Source organism: Onychostoma macrolepis, chromosome 11 (genome assembly GCF_012432095.1).
Source record: "Onychostoma macrolepis isolate SWU-2019 chromosome 11, ASM1243209v1, whole genome shotgun sequence".
Classification (NCBI taxonomy): Eukaryota; Metazoa; Chordata; class Actinopteri; order Cypriniformes; family Cyprinidae; genus Onychostoma; species Onychostoma macrolepis.
Window position 1 is genome coordinate 5,491,360 of NC_081165.1, and position 12,935 is coordinate 5,504,294.

General features: G+C 49.6%; 18 non-coding genes across 18 annotated transcripts; 4 read left to right on the top strand and 14 right to left on the bottom strand.

Annotated features, from left to right (window-relative positions):
- Positions 1-901: 901 nt before the first annotated feature.
- trnay-gua (transfer RNA tyrosine (anticodon GUA)) lies at positions 902-988 on the bottom strand. Its single transcript is given in 2 exon segments — positions 902-937; positions 952-988. It is a non-coding gene; the product is annotated as a tRNA-Tyr (tRNA).
- Positions 989-1,221: 233 nt separating this feature from the next.
- trnae-cuc (transfer RNA glutamic acid (anticodon CUC)) lies at positions 1,222-1,293 on the top strand. The gene has a single exon. It is a non-coding gene; the product is annotated as a tRNA-Glu (tRNA).
- Positions 1,294-1,533: 240 nt separating this feature from the next.
- trnae-uuc (transfer RNA glutamic acid (anticodon UUC)) lies at positions 1,534-1,605 on the bottom strand. Its single transcript has one exon. It is a non-coding gene; the product is annotated as a tRNA-Glu (tRNA).
- A 310-nt stretch (positions 1,606-1,915) lies between these two features.
- Positions 1,916-1,988, bottom strand: trnar-acg (transfer RNA arginine (anticodon ACG)). The gene has a single exon. It is a non-coding gene; the product is annotated as a tRNA-Arg (tRNA).
- Positions 1,989-2,272: 284 nt separating this feature from the next.
- trnay-gua (transfer RNA tyrosine (anticodon GUA)) lies at positions 2,273-2,359 on the bottom strand. Its single transcript is given in 2 exon segments — positions 2,273-2,308; positions 2,323-2,359. It is a non-coding gene; the product is annotated as a tRNA-Tyr (tRNA).
- Positions 2,360-2,593: 234 nt separating this feature from the next.
- trnae-cuc (transfer RNA glutamic acid (anticodon CUC)) lies at positions 2,594-2,665 on the top strand. The gene has a single exon. It is a non-coding gene; the product is annotated as a tRNA-Glu (tRNA).
- A 419-nt stretch (positions 2,666-3,084) lies between these two features.
- trnae-cuc (transfer RNA glutamic acid (anticodon CUC)) lies at positions 3,085-3,156 on the top strand. Its single transcript has one exon. It is a non-coding gene; the product is annotated as a tRNA-Glu (tRNA).
- Positions 3,157-3,775: 619 nt separating this feature from the next.
- On the bottom strand, positions 3,776-3,848 carry trnar-acg (transfer RNA arginine (anticodon ACG)). The gene has a single exon. It is a non-coding gene; the product is annotated as a tRNA-Arg (tRNA).
- A 460-nt stretch (positions 3,849-4,308) lies between these two features.
- Positions 4,309-4,380, bottom strand: trnae-uuc (transfer RNA glutamic acid (anticodon UUC)). The gene has a single exon. It is a non-coding gene; the product is annotated as a tRNA-Glu (tRNA).
- A 310-nt stretch (positions 4,381-4,690) lies between these two features.
- On the bottom strand, positions 4,691-4,763 carry trnar-acg (transfer RNA arginine (anticodon ACG)). Its single transcript has one exon. It is a non-coding gene; the product is annotated as a tRNA-Arg (tRNA).
- Positions 4,764-5,624: 861 nt separating this feature from the next.
- Positions 5,625-5,697, bottom strand: trnar-acg (transfer RNA arginine (anticodon ACG)). Its single transcript has one exon. It is a non-coding gene; the product is annotated as a tRNA-Arg (tRNA).
- Positions 5,698-5,980: 283 nt separating this feature from the next.
- Positions 5,981-6,067, bottom strand: trnay-gua (transfer RNA tyrosine (anticodon GUA)). Its single transcript is given in 2 exon segments — positions 5,981-6,016; positions 6,031-6,067. It is a non-coding gene; the product is annotated as a tRNA-Tyr (tRNA).
- Positions 6,068-7,494: 1,427 nt separating this feature from the next.
- On the bottom strand, positions 7,495-7,567 carry trnar-acg (transfer RNA arginine (anticodon ACG)). Its single transcript has one exon. It is a non-coding gene; the product is annotated as a tRNA-Arg (tRNA).
- Positions 7,568-7,851: 284 nt separating this feature from the next.
- trnay-gua (transfer RNA tyrosine (anticodon GUA)) lies at positions 7,852-7,938 on the bottom strand. Its single transcript is given in 2 exon segments — positions 7,852-7,887; positions 7,902-7,938. It is a non-coding gene; the product is annotated as a tRNA-Tyr (tRNA).
- A 1,091-nt stretch (positions 7,939-9,029) lies between these two features.
- trnay-gua (transfer RNA tyrosine (anticodon GUA)) lies at positions 9,030-9,116 on the bottom strand. The gene is given in 2 exon segments: positions 9,030-9,065; positions 9,080-9,116. It is a non-coding gene; the product is annotated as a tRNA-Tyr (tRNA).
- A 1,094-nt stretch (positions 9,117-10,210) lies between these two features.
- On the bottom strand, positions 10,211-10,297 carry trnay-gua (transfer RNA tyrosine (anticodon GUA)). The gene is given in 2 exon segments: positions 10,211-10,246; positions 10,261-10,297. It is a non-coding gene; the product is annotated as a tRNA-Tyr (tRNA).
- A 233-nt stretch (positions 10,298-10,530) lies between these two features.
- On the top strand, positions 10,531-10,601 carry trnae-cuc (transfer RNA glutamic acid (anticodon CUC)). Its single transcript has one exon. It is a non-coding gene; the product is annotated as a tRNA-Glu (tRNA).
- A 301-nt stretch (positions 10,602-10,902) lies between these two features.
- On the bottom strand, positions 10,903-10,974 carry trnae-uuc (transfer RNA glutamic acid (anticodon UUC)). Its single transcript has one exon. It is a non-coding gene; the product is annotated as a tRNA-Glu (tRNA).
- Positions 10,975-12,935: the final 1,961 nt, after the last annotated feature.

A 12,935-nucleotide genomic window follows, 5' to 3' on the forward strand; every position in this document is an offset into this window, starting at 1 on the left:
AGGCCCAAAAACAGCTGGGGCTCCTACAGTCCTCCGCTCTTCCAGCTAAGCCATCAAGGGACGGAGCAGGGGGTAGAACCTATGAGGTTTTGTAGCTCAACTGTTGCCCAAAAAGCTTGCGTGTAGTAAGACACGATTGCTAGAGGAGGGAAGCAAAGAGGAGCCTGCTTTCCCATACCGAGTCGAACCCCGCCTGGGTGAAAACCAGGAATCCTGACCGCTAGACCATATGGGAACTGCTGAGAATGAGGCATGGGCTTCTGGGTCACTTTTCATGTGTGTGGCGGTGTGAGGCCAGGGTTGTGTAGCGACCTATGCCTTTTGATGTCTGACTTTATCAATGTGAGATTAATTTAGCAAGACGAGAATTGCCCAAAGGGATCCTGTGATCGCTGAGCAGATACAGTAAACTGGTCGTTAAAGTCCCTTTCTGGTGAAAATACACACATCAAGCATTATAAAGCATACTTGGTATTGCATGGTAACCGTTATCTTGAGGAAAAACAGACTATCGTCGGTCTGTCAAGGTACTAAAAGGACAAATCAAGCCAGCCAGGAGTCGAACCTAGAATCTTCTGATCCGTCGACAGACGCGTTATCCATTGTGCCACTGGCCTGCCGGTCAGAGGTGCTCGTGCTTGCACCAGTCTAGTCCGATTTGGACGTGAAAGAGGCCTGTATTGTTATTTGTTGTTCTCATGATATCAAGAGAGAGGCATGCGACCAGCCTTTCCCTATTAGTGTAGTGGATAGGATTCGACGCTCTCAGCGCCGCGGCCCGGGTTCGAATCCCGGTCACGGAATGCTCTTTTTTGCTTTCCGGCGGTGGACCGTGAAATCAAGCTCTGCTTATTGTTTGAGAAGCCAGGCCCAAAACCTGGTGGGCACGCGTAAAATGCCATCCTTCGAGCTGGAGTCGAACCAGCGACCTAAGGATTTCCAACACTCCTCCTACAGTCCTCCGCTCTACCAGCTGAGCTATCGAAGGGACAGAGCAAGTGGATCGAACCTATCAGGTTTCTGTAGCTCAATAGCTGCCCAAAAAAGCTTCCGCCGCTGTAAGACATGCTGGCCGGTAAGAAGGGAAGCAAACACAAGCCTGCTTTCCCATGCCAAGAGTCGAACCAGGGCAGCCTGGGAGAAAACCAGTAATCCTGAACGCTAGACCGAGGCCTGTATTGTTACTCGTTGTTCTCGTGCTATCAAGCGGCAAGCAGCCTTTCCCTGGTGGTCTAGTGGTTAGGATTCGGCGCTCTCACCGCCGCGGCCCGGGTTCGATTCCCGGTCAGGGAATGTTCTTTTGCTTTCCGACGGCAGACCGTGAAATCAAGCTCTGCTTGTTGTTTGAGAAGGCAGGCCCAAAAAAACAGCTGGGGGCTCCTACAGTCCTCCGCTCTTCCAGCTAAGCCATCGAAGGGACGGAGCAGGGGGTAGAACCTATGAGGTTATTGTAGCTCAACTGCTGCCCAAAAAAGCTTGCGCCGTAGTAAGACACGCTTTCCGTTAGAGGAGGGAAGCAAAGAGGAGCCTGCTTTCCCATACCGGGAGTCAAACCCGGGCCGCCTGGGTGAAAACCAGGAATCCTGACCGCTAGACCATATGGGAACTGCTGAGAATGAGGCATGGGCTTCTGGGTCACTTTTCATGTGTGTGGCCGGTGTGAGGCCAGGGTTGTGTAGCGACCTATGCCTTTTGATGTCTGACTTTATCAATGTGAAATTAATTTAGCAAGACGAGAATTGCCCAAAGGGATCCTGTGATCGCTGAACAGATACAGTAAACTGGTCGTTAAAGTCCCTTTCAGGTGAAAATACACACATCAAGCATTATAAAGCATACTTGGTATTGCATGGTAACCGTTATCTTGAGGAAAAACAGACTATCGTCGGTCTGTCAAGGTACTAAAATGAGAAATCGAGCCAGCCAGGAGTCGAACCTAGAATCTTCTGATCCGTAGTCAGACGCGTTATCCATTGCGCCACTGGCCCTCCGGTCAGAGGTTCTCGTGCTTGCACCAGTCTAGTCCGATTTGGACGTGAAAGAGGCCTGTATTGTTATTTGTTGTTCTCATGCTATCAAGAGAGAGGCATGCGACCAGCCTTTCATTATTAGTGTAGTGGATAGGATTCGACGCTCTCACCGCCGCGGCCTGGGTTCGAATCCCGGTCACGGAATGTTCTTTTTTGCTTTCCGGCGGTGGACCGTGAAATCAAGCTCTGCTTATTGTTTGAGAAGCCAGGCCCAAAACCTGGTGGGCACGCGTAAAATGCCCTCCTTCGAGCCGGAGTCGAACCAGCGACCTAAGGATTTCCAACACTCCTTCTACAGTCCTCCGCTCTACCAGCTGAGCTATCGAAGGGACAGAGCAAGGGGATCGAACCTATCAGGTTTCTGTAGCTCAATAGCTGCCCAAAAAAGCTTCCGCCGCAGTAAGACGTGCTGGCCGGTCGAGAAGGGAAGCAAACACAAGCCTGCTTTCCCATGCCAAGAGTCGAACCAGGGCAGCCTGGGAGAAAACCACTAATCCTGACCGCTAGACCGAGGCCTGTATTATTACTTGTTGTTCTCGTGCTGTCAAGCGGCAAGCAACCTTTCCCTGGTGGTCTAGTGGTTAGGATTCGGCGCTCTCACCGCCGCGGCCTGGGTTCGATTCCCGGTCAGGGAATGTTCTTTTGCTTTCCGACGGCGCACCGTGAAATCAAGCTCTGCTTGTTGTTTGAGAAGGCAGGCCCAAAAAAACAGCCTGGGGCGTGAAAAATGACCTCCTTCGAGCCAGAGTCGAAACAGCGACCTAAGGATTGCCAACGCTCTTCCTACTGTCCTCCGCTCTTCCAGCTGAGCTATCGAAGGGACAGAGCAAGGGGATCGAACCTATCAGGTTTCTGTAGCTCAATAGCTGCCCAAAAAAGCTTCCGCCGCAGTAAGACGTGCTGGCCGGTCGAGAAGGGAAGCAAACACAAGCCTGCTTTCCCATGCCAAGAGTCGAACCAGGGCAGCCTGGGAGAAAACCAGTAATTCTGAACGCTAGACCGAGGCCTGTATTGTTATTCGTTGTTCTCGTGCTATCAAGCGGCAAGCAGCCTTTCCCTGGTAGTCTAGTGGTTAGGATTCGGCGCTCTCACCGCCGCAGCCCGGGTTCGATTCCCGGTCAGGGAATGTTCTTTTGCTTTCCGACGGCGGACCGTGAAATCAAGCTCTGCTTGTTGTTTGAGAAGGCAGGCCCAAAAAAACAGCTGGGGGCTCCTACAGTCCTCCGCTCTTCCAGCTAAGCCATCGAAGGGACAGAGCAGGGGTTGGGTAGAACCTATGAGGTTTTTGTAGCTCAACTGCTGCCCAAAAAAGCTTGTGCCGTAGTAAGACACGCTCTCCGTTAGAGGAGGGAAGCAAAGAGGAGCCTGCTTTCCCATACCGGGAGTCGAACCCAGGCTGCCTGGGTGAAAACCAGGACCGCTAGACCATATGGGAACTGCTGAGAATGAGGCATGGGCTTCTGGGTCACTTTTCATGTGTGTGGTCGGTGTGAGGCCAGGGTTGTGTAGCGACCTATGCCTTTTGATGTCTGACTTTATCAATGTGAGATTAATTTAGCAAGACGAGAATTGCCCAAAGGGATCCTGTGATCGCTGAACAGATACAGTAAACTGGTCGCTAAAGTCCCTTTCAGGTGAAAATACACACATCAAGCATTATAAAGCATACTTGGTATTGCATGGTAACCGTTATCTTGAGGAAAAACAGACTATCGTCGGTCTGTCAAGGTACTAAAATGACAAATCGAGCCAGCCAGGAGTCGAACCTAGAATCTTCTGATCCGTAGTCAGACGCGTTATCCATTGCGCCACTGGCCCACTGGTCAGAGGTTCTCGTGCTTGCACCAGTCTAGTCCGATTTGGACGTGAAAGAGGCCTGTATTGTTATTTGTTATTGTTATTTGTATTTGTTCCCTGGTGGTCTAGTGGTTAGGATTCGGCGCTCTCACCGCCGCGGTTCGATTCCCGGTCAGGGAATGTTCTTTTGCTTTCCTACGGCGGACCGTGAAATCAAGCTCTGCTTGTTGTTTGAGAAGGCAGGCCCAAAAAAACAGCTGGGGGCGTGAAAAATGACCTCCTTCGAGCCAGAGTCGAAACAGCGACATAAGGATTGCCAACGCTCCTCCTACAGTCCTCCGCTCTTCCAGCTAAGCCATCGAAGGGACGGAGCAGGGGGTAGAACCTATGAGGTTTTTGTAGCTCAACTGCTGCCCAAAAAAGCTTACGCCGTAGTAAGACACGCTCTCCGTTAGAGGAGGGAAGCAAAGAGGAGCCTGCTTTCCCATACCGGGAGTCGAACCCGGGCCGCCTGGGTGAAAACCAGGAATCCTGACCGCTAGACCATATGGGAACTGCTGAGAATGAGGCATGGGCTTCTGGGTCACTTTTCATGTGTGTGGCCGGTGTGAGGCCAGGGTTGTGTAGCGACCTATGCCTTTTGATGTCTGACTTTATCAATGTGAGATTAATTTAGCAAGACGAGAATTGCCCAAAGGGATCCTGTGATCGCTGAACAGATACAGTACACTGGTCGTTAAAGTCCCTTTCAGGTGAAAATACACACATCAAGAATTATAAAGCATACTTGGTATTGCATGGTAACCGTTATCTTGAGGAAAAACAGACTATAGTCGGTCTGTCAAGGTACTAAAATGAGAAATCGAGCCAGCCAGGAGTCGAACCTAGAATCTTCTGATCCGTAGTCAGACGCGTTATCCATTGCGCCACTGGCCCTCCGGTCAGAGGTTCTCGTGCTTGCACCAGTCTAGTCCGATTTGGACGTGAAAGAGGCCTGTATTGTTATTTGTTGTTCTCATGCTATCAAGAGGGAGGCATGCGACCAGCCTTTCCCTATTAGTGTAGTGGATAGGATTCGGCGCGCTCACCGCCGCGGCCCGGGTTCGATTCCCGGTCAGGGAATGTTCTTTTGCTTTCCGACGGCGCATCGTGAAATCAAGCTCTGCTTTTTGTTTGAGAAGGCAGGCCCAAAAACAGCCTGGGCGTGAAAATGACCTCCTTGAGCCAGAGTCGAAACAGCGACCTAAGGATTGCCAACGCTCTTCCTACTGTCCTCTGCTCTTCCAGCTAAGCCATCGAAGGGACAGAGCAGGGGTTGGGTAGAACCTATGAGGTTTTTGTAGCTCAACTGCTGCCCAAAAAAGCTTGCGCCGTAGTAAGACACGCTCTCCGTTAGAGGAGGGAAGCAAAGAGGAGCCTGCTTTCCCATACCGGGAGTCGAACCCAGGCTGCCTGGGTGAAAACCAGGACCGCTAGACCATATGGGAACTGCTGAGAATGAGGCATGGGCTTCTGGGTCACTTTTCATGTGTGTGGTCGGTGTGAGGCCAGGGTTGTGTAGCGACCTATGCCTTTTGATGTCTGACTTTATCAATGTGAGATTAATTTAGCAAGACGAGAATTGCCCAAAGGGATCCTGTGATCGCTGAACAGATACAGTAAACTGGTCGTTAAAGTCCCTTTCAGGTGAAAATACACACATCAAGCATTATAAAGCATACTTGGTATTGCATGGTAACCGTTATCTTGAGGAAAAACAGACTATCGTCGGTCTGTCAAGGTACTAAAATGACAAATCGAGCCAGCCAGGAGTCGAACCTAGAATCTTCTGATCCGTAGTCAGACGCGTTATCCATTGCGCCACTGGCCCGCCGGTCAGAGGTTCTTGTGCTTGGACCAGTCTAGTCCGATTTGGACGTGAAAGAGGCCTATATTGTTATTTGTTGTTCTCATGCTATCAAGAGGGAGGCATGCGACCAGCCTTTCCTATTAGTGTAGTGGATAGGATTCGACGCTCTCACCGCCGCGGCTTGGGTTCGAATCCTGGTCACGGAATGCTCTTTTTTGCTTTCCGGCGGCGGACCGTGAAATCAAGCTCTGCTTATTGTTTGAGAAGCCAGGCCCAAAACCTGGTGGGCACGCGTAAAATGCCCTCCTTCGAGCCGGAGTCTAACCAGCGACCTAAGGATTTCCAACACTCCTCCTACAGTCCTCCGCTCTACCAGCTGAGCTATCGAAGGGACAGAGCATGGGGATCGAACCTATCAGGTTTCTGTAGCTCAATAGCTGCCCAAAAAGCTTGCGTCGTAGTAAGACACGCCTCCGTTAGAGGAGGGAAGCAAAGAGGAGCCTGCTTTCCCATACCGAGTCGAACCCAGGCCGCCTGGGTGAAAACCAGGAATCCTGACCGCTAGACCATATGGGAACTGCTGAGAATGAGACATGGGCTTCTGGGTCACTTTTCATGTGTGTGGCCGGTGTGAGGCCAGGGTTGTGTAGCGACCTATGCCTTTTGATGTCTGATTTTATCAATGTGAGATTAATTTAGCAAGACGAGAATTGCCCAAAGGGATCCTGTGATCGCTGAACAGATACAGTACACTGGTCGTTAAAGTCCCTTTCAGGTGAAAATACACACATCAAGAATTATAAAGCATACTTGGTATTGCATGGTAACCGTTATCTTGAGGAAAAACAGACTATAGTCGGTCTGTCAAGGTACTAAAATGAGAAATCGAGTCAGCCAGGAGTCGAACCTAGAATCTTCTGATCCGTAGTCAGACGCTTTATCCATTGCGCCACTGGCCCACCGGTCAGAGGTTCTCGTGCTTGCACCAGTCTAGTCCGATTTGGACGTGAAAGAGGCCTGTATTGTTATTTGTTGTTCTCATGCTATCAAGAGGGAGGCATGCGACCAGCCTTTCCCTATTAGTGTAGTGGATAGGATTCGGCGCGCTCACCGCCGCGGCCCGGGTTCGATTCCCGGTCAGGGAATGTTCTTTTGCTTTCCGACGGCGCATCGTGAAATCAAGCTCTGCTTTTGTTTGAGAAGGCAGGCCCAAAAACAGCCTGGGCGTGAAAATGACCTCCTTCGAGCCAGAGTCGAAACAGCGACCTAAGGATTGCCAACGCTCTTCCTACTGTCCTCTGCTCTTCCAGCTAAGCCATCGAAGGGACAGAGCAGGGGTTGGGTAGAACCTATGAGGTTTTTGTAGCTCAACTGCTGCCCAAAAAGCTTGCGCCGTAGTAAGACACGCCTCCGTTAGAGGAGGGAAGCAAAGAGGAGCCTGCTTTCCCATACCGGGAGTCCAACCCAGGCTGCCTGGGTGAAAACCAGGACCGCTAGACCATATGGGAACTGCTGAGAATGAGGCATGGGCTTCTGGGTCACTTTTCATGTGTGTGGTCGGTGTGAGGCCAGGGTTGTGTAGCGACCTATGCCTTTTGATGTCTGACTTTATCAATGTGAGATTAATTTAGCAAGACGAGAATTGCCCAAAGGGATCCTGTGATCGCTGAACAGATACAGTAAACTGGTCGTTAAAGTCCCTTTCAGGTGAAAATACACACATCAAGCATTATAAAGCATACTTGGTATTGCATGGTAACCGTTATCTTGAGGAAAAACAGACTATCGTCGGTCTGTCAAGGTACTAAAATGACAAATCGAGCCAGCCAGGAGTCGAACCTAGAATCTTCTGATCCGTAGTCAGACGCGTTATCCATTGCGCCACTGGCCCGCCGGTCAGAGGTTCTTGTGCTTGGACCAGTCTAGTCCGATTTGGACGTGAAAGAGGCCTATATTGTTATTTGTTGTTCTCATGCTATCAAGAGGGAGGCATGCGACCAGCCTCTCCCTATTAGTGTAGTGGATAGGATTCGACGCTCTCACCGCCGCGGCTTGGGTTCGAATCCTGGTCACGGAATGCTCTTTTTTGCTTTCCGGCGGCGGACCGTGAAATCAAGCTCTGCTTATTGTTTGAGAAGCCAGGCCCAAAACCTGGTGGGCACGCGTAAAATGCCCTCCTTCGAGCCGGAGTCTAACCAGCGACCTAAGGATTTCCAACACTCCTCCTACAGTCCTCCGCTCTACCAGCTGAGCTATCGAAGGGACAGAGCATGGGGATCGAACCTATCAGGTTTCTGTAGCTCAATAGCTGCCCAAAAAAGCTTGCGTCGTAGTAAGACACGCTCTCCGTTAGAGGAGGGAAGCAAAGAGGAGCCTGCTTTCCCATACCGGGAGTCGAACCCGGGCCGCCTGGGTGAAAACCAGGAATCCTGATCGCTACACCATATGGGAACTGCTGAGAATGAGGCATGGGCTTCTGGGTCACTTTTCATGTGTGTGGCCGGTGTGAGGCCAGGGTTGTGTAGCGACCTATGCCTTTTGATGTCTGACTTTATCAATGTGAGATTAATTTAGCAAGACGAGAATTGCCCAAAGGGATCCTGTGATCGCTGAACAGATACAGTAAAATGGTCGTTAAAGTCCCTTTCAGGTGAAAATACACACATCAAGCATTATAAAGCATACTTGGTATTGCATGGTAACCGTTATCTTGAGGAAAAACAGACTATCGTCGGTCTGTCAAGGTACTAAAATGACAAATTGTGAAATTAACAATGAAACTGAGACGCAGTTTGAATTGCTGATTATTTGTTAGTTCGGTTTCATTTAGTTTACAACTTTTTTCTCAGTGCTCAGGTGGCAGTTAGGAATAAGGCTACAAAACATTTGCTTTAAAAAACAGAAAAAAACAGGGGAATAACAATAACAGGCTTGAACGCCATCTTGCCTACAGTCTGCTGTGGAGTGATGGCGACGCAAAACATCTGCAGAGCGAGCAAGCCAGCCAGGAGTCCAACCTAGAATCTTCTGACCCGTAGTCAGACGCGTTATCCATTGCGCCACTGGCCCGCCGGTCAGAGGTTCTCGTGCTTGCACCAGTCTAGTCCGATTTGGACGTGAAAGAGGCCTGTATTGTTATTTGTTGTTCTCATGCTATCAAGAGGGAGGCATGCGACCAGCCTCTCCCTATTAGTGTAGTGGATAGGATTCGACGCTCTCACCGCCGCGGCCCGGGTTCGAATCCTGGTCACGGAATGCTCTTTTTTGCTTTCCGGCGGCGGACCGTGAAATCAAGCTCTGCTTATTGTTTGAGAAGCCAGGCCCAAAACCTGGTGGGCACGCGTAAAATGCCCTCCTTCGAGCCGGAGTCTAACCAGCGACCTAAGGATTTCCAACACTCCTCCTACAGTCCTCCGCTCTACCAGCTGAGCTATCGAAGGGACAGAGCATGGGGATCGAACCTATCAGGTTTCTGTAGCTCAATAGCTGCCCAAAAAAGCTTGCGTCGTAGTAAGACACGCTCTCCGTTAGAGGAGGGAAGCAAAGAGGAGCCTGCTTTCCCATACCGGGAGTCGAACCCAGGCCGCCTGGGTGAAAACCAGGAATCCTGATCGCTACACCATATGGGAACTGCTGAGAATGAGGCATGGGCTTCTGGGTCACTTTTCATGTGTGTGGCCGGTGTGAGGCCAGGGTTGTGTAGCGACCTATGCCTTTTGATGTCTGACTTTATCAATGTGAGATTAATTTAGCAAGACGAGAATTGCCCAAAGGGATCCTGTGATCGCTGAACAGATACAGTAAACTGGTCGTTAAAGTCCCTTTCAGGTGAAAATACACACATCAAGCATTATAAAGCATACTTGGTATTGCATGGTAACCGTTATCTTGAGGAAAAACAGACTATCGTCGGTCTGTCAAGGTACTAAAATGACAAATTGTGAAATTAACAATGAAACTGAGACGCAGTTTGAATTGCTGATTATTTGTTAGTTCGGTTTCATTTAGTTTACAACTTTTTTCTCAGTGCTCAGGTGGCAGTTAGGAATAAGGCTACAAAACATTTGCTTTAAAAAAAAAAGAAAAAAAACAGGGGAATAACAATAACAGGCTTGAACGCCATCTTGCCTACAGTCTGCTGTGGAGTGATGGCGACGCAAAACATCTGCAGAGCGAGCAAGCCAGCCAGGAGTCCAACCTAGAATCTTCTGACCCGTAGTCAGACGCGTTATCCATTGCGCCACTGGCCCGCCGGTCAGAGGTTCTCGTGCTTGCACCAGTCTAGTCCGATTTGGACTTGAAAGAGGCCTGTATTGTTATTTGTTGTTCTCATGCTATCAAGAGGGAGGCATGCGACCTGCCTCTCCCTATTAGTGTAGTGGATAGGATTCGACGCTCTCACCGCCGCGGCCCGGGTTCGAATACCTGTCACGGAATGCTCTTTTTTGCTTTCCTGCGGCGGACCGTGAAATCAAGATCTGCTTATTGTTTGAGAAGCCAGGCCCAAAACCTGGTGGGCGCGCGTAAAATGCCCTCCTTCGAGCCGGGGTCGAATCAGCGACCTAAGGATTTCCAACACTCCTCCTACAGTCCTCCGCTCTACCAGCTGAGCTATCGAAGGGACAGAGAAAGGGATCGAACCTATCAGGTTTCTGTAGCTCAATAGCTGCCCAAAAAAGCTTCCGCCGCAGTAAGACGTGCTGGCCGGTCGAGAAGGGAAGCAAACACAAGCCTGCTTTCCCATGCCAAGAGTCGAACCAGGGCAGCCTGGGAGAAAACCAGTAATCCTGACCGCTAGACCGAGGCCTGTATTTTTACTTGTTGTTCTCGTGCTATCAAGCGGCAAGCAGCCCTTCCCTGGTGGTCTAGTGGTTAGGATTCGGCGCTCTCACCGCCGCGGCCGGGTTCGATTCCTGGTCAGGGAATGTTCTTTTGCTTTCCGACGGCGGACCGTGAAATCAAGCTCTGCTTGTTGTTTGAGAAGGCAGGCCCAAAAAAACAGTTGGGGGCGTGAAAAATGACCTCCTTCGAGCCAGAGTCGAAACAGCGACCTAAGGATTGCCAACGGTCCTCCTACAGTCCTCCGCTCTTCCAGCTAAGCCATCGAAGGGACGGAGCAGGGGGTAGAACCTATGAGGTTTTTGTAGCTCAACTGCTGCCCAAAAAAGCTTGCGCCGTAGTAAGACACGCTCTCCATTAGAGGAGGGAAGCAAAGAGGAGCCTGCTTTCCCATACCGGGAGTAAAACCCGGGCCACCTGGGTGAAAACCAGGAATCCTGACCGCTAGACCATATGGGAACTGCTGAGAATGAGGCATGGGCTTCTGGGTCACTTTTCATGTGTGTGGCTGATGTGAGGCCAGGGTTGTGTAGCGACCTATGCCTTTTGATGTCTGACTTTATCAATGTGAGATTAATTTAGCAAGACGAGAATTGCCCAAAGGGATCCTGTGATCGCTGAACAGATACAGTAAACTGGTCGTTAAAGTCCCTTTCAGGTGAAAATACACACATCAAGCATTATAAAGCATACTTGGTATTGCATGGTAACCGTTATCTTGAGGAAAAACAGACTATCGTCGGTCTGTCAAGGTACTAAAATGAAAAATCGAGCCAGCCAGGAGTCGAACCTAGAATCTTCTGATCCGGACAGCAGCTCGTAAGTGTTGCGATACTTAGTCATAGATCTGTTGTTTAAATTATTTACTTGCTGTTGGGAAGGAATACTTTCGTTTCCCTTCTATTTCTATTCTGCATTTTCGTTGAGGTTTCGTTGTTTGATTGCACTTTCTGTTAATTATAATAATTTGCACCTCGGCTAAGAAGGAACCTGGATCATTTTCAGTGCTCCTTGCAAGCGAAGTGTTAGTTTCGTCTTGAGTTATTTGCACAAGGCTATTGGCTGGGCCAATCAGAAGCCGGCCACAGCGACTGTAAAAGTATTTAAACTGCCTGTTCGCTATTACAAGTCGGGAGAAGCCGAATATTCACCAGAAGAGACGGACAGCAGCTCGTAAGTGTTGCGATACTTAGTCATAGATCTGTTGTTTAAATCATTTACTTGCTGTTGGGAAGGAATACTTTCGTTTCCTTCTATTTCTATTCTGCATTTTCGTTGAGGTTTCGTTGTTTGATTGCACTTTCTGTTAATTATAATAATTTGCACCTCGGCTAAGAAGGAACCTGGATCATTTTCAGTGCTCCTTGCAAGCGAAGTGTTAGTTTCGTCTTGAGTTATTTGCACAAGGCTATTGGCTGGGCCAATCAGAAGCCGGCCACAGCTGTTTTCACGGTAGTGTGTTAGGCTGTATTTATCAGAGGTCCGGCGCTGGCGGAAGCATCAGCGAAGCGTTCAGCCTCCGGCGTGTAAAGACCGACGAGGGTAAAGACCATCGACTTTTCCTGCGCGACTTTAACCGAGCAACGACACCGAGCAACACACTTAAGTATCTTTTCTTTTTTCCCCCTTCCCTTACACACTCTCCGTTTCCATCCTCTTTCCTGCCACCCCTATCATGTGTTTCCAAACTATTCGGTTCTCTCTCAACCACGCTCTAACGTCCCACGCAGACGGCAACGTAATCCTGCTAACCTGCGCCTTATCTCTACCTCCTTCACTACACCTCTTTCCTTCTCTGTGGGTCTCTGGAATTGTCAGTCAGCTGTCAACAAAGCTGACTTCATTTCTGCTTTTTCTTTAAAATCCACGCTCAGCATCTTGGGCTTGACTGAGACCTGGATTCGTCCAGAAGACTCAGCAACCCCAGCTGCTCTCTCTACTAATCTCTCTTTCTCTCACACCCCCCGGCAAGTTGGCGGGGTGGAGGCACTGGTCTGCTCATTTCTAACAATTGGAAATACTCAACCCGCTCTTCCCTATGCAATTACAACTCATTTGAATCTCATGCCATTACTGTATCAGCTCGATAAAACTCCAGATTGTGGTCATTTACCGTCCCCCTAGCCAAATTCTAGCCACCTTCCTAGAGGAGCTGGACGGGCTGCTGTCCTCTTTCGTGGAGGATGGCACTCCACTCCTAGTCTTTGGTGATTTCAACATTCACCTAGACAAGCCTTATGCTACAGACTTCCATGCACTCCTAGCTTCGTTTGATCTCAAACGCCTTACCACTACTAGCACGCACAAATCAGGCAACCAACTTGACTTAATTTACACACGCAATTGTACTGCAGATAACATTCTGGTACAACCGCTACATACTGGACCATTTCTTCATTACATTTACATTACACTTTGCT